Genomic DNA, 7,971 nt, shown 5'->3' on the forward strand with positions numbered 1-7,971 from the left:
TTGATCCCAAAAATAATTTTAAGATAAGTTACTTTATTTAATAACTCATTATAAACAATGAATTTTATTAATCTAACTGTTGATTATTAACATAATATATTAATGATCAAACACTATAAATCTAAAATTCGTAGTTATCTAATCGATTAATCAGATTTTACTTATGTTTTTTCAAAATTTATTATACAATCATTAAATAATTTTAAAATTTTATAAAAAAAAATTATAGAATTGATCTACTTAATAATATTTTGATTTGGCGGTTGAATTAGTAAGTTGTTGATAACAATTTATTAAACAAAGTAATTTGTCTCAGAGTTACGGTTGAAGTTACATAATTTTGATAGTTTCTCTCTCTTTCTACTAAGATAATATTGACAAAAATTGCATTAATTTTATTGATTGGAATTTTTTCCTTGAATATAAGGTGTTTTTTAGTATATAAACAAAATTATAATAATTTTCAACTATCGAAGATATTATTGGGTTTAGTCGTGGACTAAGTCGCTCTATTTAAGACATTTCGCGACACAGTTTAAATTGTGCAAAGCAGACTATCAATCATGATGTCCTCAAGATAAAAAAGTATCGGTATTCTACTGCATCACATATCCTTCTAGATTTACACTTTCAATATGACTATAATGGTCACTCTAAAAATATGGTACTTAATATCACTCATAAATTGAAGTGACTATGACACAAAAATTGTTCTAACACTAAAAAAACTGTGGTATTAGGATCACTCAAAAATTAAACACACATGAACGTATTCTAACTTTAGTGTACTTTTCACAAGAGTTTGACAATCTTTATATAGTGATATAAGCAATCTCACATATATAAAATATCAAATGTGGGACTTTAATATTTATAGAGTCGAAAACTACTCATTGTATGAAAGCTTTCCAATGTGGAGCTTTAATAATTTTTAAATTCACACACTAAGATACTCTCTATGTTCCAACAATCCCACACTTGAATAAAAAAAAAATTAAAGTAGCATCAAATGCTTCTATAATGTTGTGCATAAAAAAAGGCATCTTCCGACTTGAACTTTTGCATAATAAATAAGATTTAGATTCAACAAGAGCAACTCGTAGTCATGTACTCTATCTCTGACATCAAATCCGCACACAACCATTTCATTGAATGTATTCTCAAAAGCTCGCGCATTAATGACCTTGCATGTCTATCTCAGTATAGTGAACGCTCTAGGAATCTGCCTCAAAATTCCATAAGAAGCGGCCCCACTTCCGTTCACATAAGTGAGTCGATCAACAGTACTTCTATAGCTAGATACTTCACTTCACATATAATATAGATCTTAATAAGAGTTTCTATTACATCATCCTTTCATCTCTTTAGGAATCATGTTTTCTCTGATTTATAATAGCATGTTCATCTCATATCACTTCACGACTTGTTATTACTCATTGAACCTAATTTTGGGGATCTCAAGTCTTTTAATCCGAGTTACCATCATGAGTGACTCATTGATCTATAGTCAGTAGTCTCATCCTTTTGGATGTGTTTAGGATTTTCTCTCTAGCTAATCCTTTCGTCAAATGATCTGCTAAATTTTTATCAGTGTGTACATGACCCACTATAATAGCTCATTTATAAAGTAAATATCTAATTGTGTTGTGCTTACGACGTATATGTCATCTCTTACCGTTGTAATAAAGGTTCTCAATTTTTGCAATAGTCATGGTACTATCACAGTGGAACAACATAGCTGCTTTGGTTTTTCGCATAAAGAGATCTCAACTAGCATGCCTCTCAACCTACTTGTTTCTTCACTAGTGGTTGTTATGGTTATCATTTCAAACTCCATAATGGACTAAACCAATATCGTATGTTTCTTCGATTCACAAGGTACAACTCCACCAGCTATGCTAAATATATAGCCACTAGTTGCTTTAGAGTCATCTGATAAAGTGTTTAATCAGAATCATTGTATCCTTCAAGGACAACATGAAATCTTTGATAATGTAATCTAAGACACATTATCCTTTTAAGGTATCTCATGACTCTTTCGATATCATGTCAATGCTCCATATTAAGTCTACTGAAAAACTTGCACAATAGTTCAACGACGTAGGCAATGTCGGGTCTACTACAATGAGTGGCATACCTGTGACAAGCAATTATGCTCGCATATTCAATTTGTCAAACACATTCACTAGCGTTTTTTTGAAAAATTTCACCCTTGGATCATATGATGTTCAAGCGGGTTTACATTCATAATATTTGTATTTCGTTAAGATCTTTTCAACATAGTGAGATTGATCCAAAGAATTTTCCTTTTTTGATATAGTAATCTTGATTCCAAGGATTATACTCGCTTCTCCAAGGTCTTTGATATCAAAGTGTTAACACATCAATGAATCCACAATATTTACAGCATGAAGATTGAACCAAATATGAGTAGGTCGTCTAAATAGAGACATATGATAGTGCAAATGCCATTTTTCAGATTTGTAATAAACGCATTTGTCACTTTCATTCACTTTAAACTCATTAGATATAATCAAGTTATCAAAATTTTCATGCCATGATTAGGAGCTTGTTTAAGACCATACAAATACTTATCTAACTTAAAGACCTTATTTTTTTGTCCATGAATCACAAAACATTCAGGTTGTTTCATATAGATTTCTTCTTTCAAGTTACCATTTAAAGAAGCATTCTTAACATACATTTGGAGCATCACCAAGTTATGAATAACAACAAGTGAAATTAGTACATTAATGGATGTAATTCTAGTGACTGGTGCAAAAGTGTCAAATAAATCTATATTTTCTCTTTATCTAAAATCTTTGGCTACAAAGTGAGTCTTGTATTTATCAACAATTCTAACGAGTTTTAGTTTCTTTTTCAAAATCCATTTACAACTTATCGGTTTGCAACTAAGAAGCAAGTCTACTAAATGTCAGCTCATGTTAAACTCTAGAGAATTCATCTCATCGTATTAATTTGATTTACATAGATATTTATTTATTAATTTGATTTACATAGATATTTATTTTCATATAAACAAATTTCATTAAACATCATTGTATTATTGTAATAGAATGGCTAATCAATAATTAATATACCAATAATATTTTTCATTTTTCAATAAACTTCCTATGAAATAAATATACTCATATAAGATATTAAAATCATCTCCAACATTCTCTTAAAAAAATAAAGTATAACATTTTCACAAGAAAATAAAACTTCTCAAACTATGATATTGCTATATACACAATAAAATGAATTATCACAATATGCATGCTATTTTTCCTCCACAATAAATTATATTTAAATAAATCTTTCAATAATGAATATCAATGCACTTCTAGAAAAATTATAAGGAGCTAAACTATCTACAATCAATATAAGAAAAGAAACACCTATAAAAAATATAAATTTATTCTCATTTATTTTTTTGGTTACATCATTATTTGAGGGTAAATATGTAAATATAAGAGACAAAAAAATAGCTACTTTCAATAATGAATATCAATGCACTTCCAGAAAAATTATAAGGAGCTAAACTATCTACAATCAATATAAGAAAAGAATCACCTATCAAAAGTATAAATTTATTCTCATTTACTTTTTTTGTCACATCATTATTTGAGGGTAAACATGTAAATATAAGAGACAAAAAAATAGCTACCAAAAAATATATATAACTAAATTTCTTTTATACCTTAGAAAAATATAATTACAAAAAAACCAATGTCCTCTTCATTTTTAATTGTAATACTCATCACCATGTATCTAGAATATGTTAATAGGTTTATTCATTCTAATTCAAAAGAGGCAATCATTTTAAAATAACATAAGTACAATCATCGAAATAAATTGTAACTACAAAATATATAGTTTACAATTATCCTCTTATATACCAAAATTACAAAATACACCAGTCCTTAGACAAAATATAGAAGCAGGATTATATCTTCTAGTTCTGGATTCAGTTAAGCCTCTCTTATCTACTATAATACAAAAGAAAATATGAGGTGAATTGAATAAATTTGGAGCTAAGTCTTGGTTATCCAAACGGTAAAGGCCATTCTATTCTCTAGCATGTCAAATCGTCCTCCCCGAATTTTTGTCTTTAAAAACACAGGATTTGTGATAAAAGATAATATTACATGATAGGTCTTTTGTGTGTTTTTTATGGAAATGAGGCCAATGAACAATTTAGGGATATGGAGAACATTTCTTAGAGTTATGGATGGATTTATTTGGATATCTCTTTGACCTGCTCCAGTTATAAGGGTACCATTTGTTGTTGATATTTTCTTATTGCTAAGGAAAGGTGAATAAGTAGAGAAATGTGTAGGTAAGGGTGTCATATGGTATGTGGCTCTAGAATCCAATATTGGTTAAAGGGTATATCTGAAGAATTAAGTCCAAAAGAAAATGGAAACGTACCTGAATGTGTCAAAGAGCAAGTACTTGTGGATTTCTCCAAACTAGTGAGTAAAGATCTCAACTTTTCTACCACATCTTGATTCAGTTGCATCATACCTCCTCGACTTTCTTCACTAGTATATGTAGCTATGTGTGCTTGACCTCCCTTTCTTCCCACTCATTGTCTCGGTTTTGAAAGCCTCATTCTCTACTAGGTGTCTTCACATTCGATTTCCAGCATTTTTCAGGAGTGTGGCGAGATTTGTTGCAATAAGTTCACTGCACTCCTTCGTCTTTATTCTCCATGTAGGCTCCTCCTCGCTTCTTTAGGTCAACCATCATTGTTGAGCTTTCTACAGGTGGGACTGTCAACTTTAGTCCCCTTGTACTTTCTTCACTTCTCACTATAACCACTAACTCATTAACTCATGGTACTTTCTCCTTACCAAGGATTTGCACTCTAACTTGATCAAAATTAGAGTTGAGTCCCACCAAGTAATGTTGGCTCTATCCTATTCCACACTTAGTACATGTGATTCAACTTTAAATCATAGGTACTAATAGTTGAGTCTCCTTAAGTAATGTTGCATCTATTGAAAACTTGGCTTTTATAACTCCATAATGATTCAACTCCATCCATAAAGCTTTGAGATGATTTGTATACTCAGTAACAGTCTTGTTTCCCTGTTTAGCAGTCACATTTTCACCTTCACATCGTATATTTGGGCAACATCTTTGGTTTTAGAATAAATCTTTTCTAATATCTTCCAAATCTTCTTTGTAGTGCTGAGAAACATGTAAGTGTCACTAATTTCTGAGGTCATTGCATCTCATAATCATGCCATGATTATAGAATCCTCTGTATCCCACCTCTTAAACCTAAGATCTGTTTCATTGGGGGATTCATCTATTAATTGTTTTATCACCCCCTTTACCTTTCAAAAAAAGTGTGCACAATTTGAGACCACTTCAAATAGTTCTTCCCATTCAACTTGTGAATGGCTAAGGCTTTGCAATTCAGCTTAGAATATTTTATTTTCTGTTTCATTTTCTATTTCATTATTAATCACTACTCTTTCTCTCGCCATGGATGAAAAACAAAAATCAACAAATTTCTAATCGAAAAAAAAAGCACACTTCAAACGAACCACAAACCAAAGCTCTCCAATCTAAAATGTAACCACCAAAACACGTACAACAAACCTCCAATTTACAATCTACGAAAAAACGACGGTGAACGACTGATTTGAGGGTGGCGGTGTGATACAACCAATGTATAGTGGTCAACAATCACCAACAGTGGTGAGAGAAGTCGAAAGTTGTGTTCACGACTGGTTTCAAAACAAAGAAGACAACAAACAGACTTTAGGAATCACAAACAAACTGCAATGGTTCTGGATTCAGCTAAGTCTCTCTTATCTACTATAATACAAAAAAAATATGAGGTGAGATAATAGTTTCAGTGAGTTTTATAAAGGGGAGGAGCATTTCAAAATTCTTTTTGCTTGATGCAACATAAAACATGATATGAACATGAATTTCGTTCTTAAAACAGTCTTTAACTTTTACTTTTGTTTTTCCTTAAAGTATGGAAAAATATCATATTCCTCATTTTCCTTAAAGAATGGAAAATATGTATATCCTATTTCTTTTCCGTAAAGTACGAAAAAAATTCCTCAATTATCTTGATATGGGTCACCAAGATAATTGAAGACCTCTTGGTAAAGTTGGTTTGGCCATGACCCCAACTGGCGTCCTGATTATTCTTCATCTACCTATTGTTTCATGACCGAAGCGATCCTCAATTTTCCATCGTAACCTCTTTGGACCATACATGTCATGACATTATGTATACAATGTATATGTGACTTCCTGTATGTAATCATATCTCATTATCACCTCAAATGCAAGTAATCAACTTAATCCTTAACATAACAATATGTAAAATATAAGATATTATTAGCTTCAAGTCATTCGTCAAAGAAAGTCTTAATTATAGTGAATATTTAATTAGAGGAATTCGTTGAGTTAGAGGCAGTTTGATCAGAGGAAAGATTGAACCAGAGGCACCCCGATCAGAGGAAAGCTTAGACCAGAGGTAACCCGGTCAAGAGAAGACTTGGACCAGAGGTAACCTGGTTAGAGGAAGGCTTGGACCAGATGCAGCCTAGTCAGAGGAGACTTGGATTAGAGGAAGCTCAATCAGAGGAAAACTTGAACCAGAGGCAACCTGGTCAGAGGAAGACTTGATCCAGAGGCAGCCAAAACGAAGAAGAATCAAAGGCAACCAAAATAAAGAAGAATCAAAGGCATACATAATAAAGAAGAATCAAAGGTATCCAGAATACGGAAGAATCAGGGGCAGCTAGAGTAAAGCAGAATCAGAGGCACCAAGAATAAAGAAAAATCAAATGCAACCAGAATGAAGAAGAATCAAAGGCATCCATAATAAGGAAGAATTAGAGGTAACCAGAATAAGGAAGAATCATAGGCAGCCAGAGTAAAGCAGAATAAGAGGAAGACAGAATAAAGAAGAGTAAGAGGCATAATAACGTTTAAAGAGGGTTTAGGAAGAGCATAAACTCAGTAATTAGTCTATTCCATTTAACCCTCGTTCCCCCAATTCTTAACAAAGTACAATCAACCACGCACCATATGTAGAATGGTTGATTTCCAAATAATTAAATGCAGATTTTCAAACATTTCCTACATGCTAAACCTCGCAATTTTTCCTCACTCAGTTTTTAGAATCTCATCATTTCAGACCCATAAAATTATTTCTAACAGTAATTGAAACTAAAACCGAGTCCAGAAAACTCATGCAATTTGTTTTAGGGAAATAACTCATTATTTGCCAAGAAGAAATCCCTTGAATTCGAGTTGGGTTGTGGAAGTTGCATGCCTTCTCAACTCTTAGCTCTTCTACTTTTTATGCACTGGTTCGAATTTGGAGATTCCCCAAGTCTTCTTTCTATCTTCCTTTAGTGTTGTTTTGGATTATTAACTGATTTTGAGATAAAGAAATGGGCATGCAAGGGGTTGGAGTGGAGTTAGAGAATTTTAGAAGGTTGTTGCCTTTAAAGGAGTTTGGGAGGAAAGGGAAAAAATGAGAAATGATGAAGATGATGACTGAGGGGTTGCGTGTTGGAGTGTTTTGAAAGTGAGAAATGAGAGAGAGAGAGAGAGAGAGAGAGAGAGAGAGTTACATTAAAAAAAAACTATTTATTATTTAAATCCTACAAATATTTCTAAAATAGTGGCAGTGTTGTTACATTAATCATTGACAAATCAACTATCAACAAAAATATTAAGAAAAGAAAGAAATAACTACAAAAAAACAACATAACTACATTTTTTTTATCTTATAAAAAATATAACTACAAAAACACCAATTTATCATCAAAGGGTCACAATGTCGATGGCTAAAGTTTACCACAACAAAGACGGCTAGGGTTTATGCAGAAGCAAGCTTTAAACAAGAGCTCTGGTACCTTCTTAAGAATTAGGGTAAAATATACTTATTGAATTGAAATATATTGACAATACATCATATATATA

Source organism: Cicer arietinum, chromosome 4, assembly GCF_000331145.2.
Source record: "Cicer arietinum cultivar CDC Frontier isolate Library 1 chromosome 4, Cicar.CDCFrontier_v2.0, whole genome shotgun sequence".
Taxonomy (NCBI): Eukaryota; Viridiplantae; Streptophyta; class Magnoliopsida; order Fabales; family Fabaceae; genus Cicer; species Cicer arietinum.